Raw genomic sequence first — 984 nt, forward strand, 5'->3', positions numbered from 1 at the left:
CGGACACCCCAAACGTATCGACTGCCTGCCAAGATTTGTAGCAGCCGTGGGGAGCGGATCGGCCAGCGGCCAGCGAGCGCTCCGAATCGCCTAAACGGCCGACTGCGAAGAGCAGATGCACTGCAGAAGCTCCGCTGTGCGGAGTCGTTGGCCCCATCCGCCTTGAGGGTGTGAGAGTGAGATTCGCTGGGTACGTGCGAGTCGCGGCAGATGAGGCTGGGCAGGGCGGGGCAGGGCGGGGCAGGGCGGGACAGGGCGGGGCGGGCATGGTGCTACCACCGGCTGTCCGGCCCAGAAGGTTTACACGAGGGCACGCGTTCTATAGACAGGCGCCCCGCCGCCCAGCCCTGCCGCGGTGCGGTGCCACAACGGCACGGGGCCACCGACCTAAGTTTAGCGGGAGTCATGAGAACATCGAACAACTTTGCCGGGGAAAACGGATGTGCTACGGATGTGTGGGGATTTGTACTGCACACACCGGTTCAAGCCTGGTAGCTGATTCGCCCCGCCAACTCCAGAAGTTGGACTGCACTCTTGCACTTCGAAAATAAACAAAGCAGCTTGCTGTTGCTGGTGTCGTAAGAGATCATCGTAAGGAAGAGATAGTCCGTTTTCCTAAAATTCATCCGGGAAATTACGGGGGCTCGGCGCCTGCGAGATTTGGGGTAGGCCATCCCGCAATACACACATGCACTGCAGGCAGGATGTTGCCTCTGCCAGGCGCTACGAGAGCTTTCCGATACCTCAGAGCGAGAACCGCTCAGTCTCTGCAGGAAAGCCTATTATACTGAGTGGTTCTCGCTCTGAGGTATCGTTTCATGAGCTGAAATTGGCAGCTTTGTCACGACGAATGGTGGACGTACCTTCTGGACTGTCACTAACTTTCAGTATCAATTTGCGCACAGCTGGTACTATTATGTGTAAATGCATTATCGATGCTTTTAAATTAATTAAAACGAACTGTATTTCCAACATTCAAATTGG

The sequence above is a fragment of the Frankliniella occidentalis genome, unplaced genomic scaffold (genome assembly GCF_000697945.3).
Source record: "Frankliniella occidentalis isolate FOCC.00 unplaced genomic scaffold, Focc_3.1 Scaffold16, whole genome shotgun sequence".
NCBI lineage: Eukaryota > Metazoa > Arthropoda > Insecta > Thysanoptera > Thripidae > Frankliniella > Frankliniella occidentalis.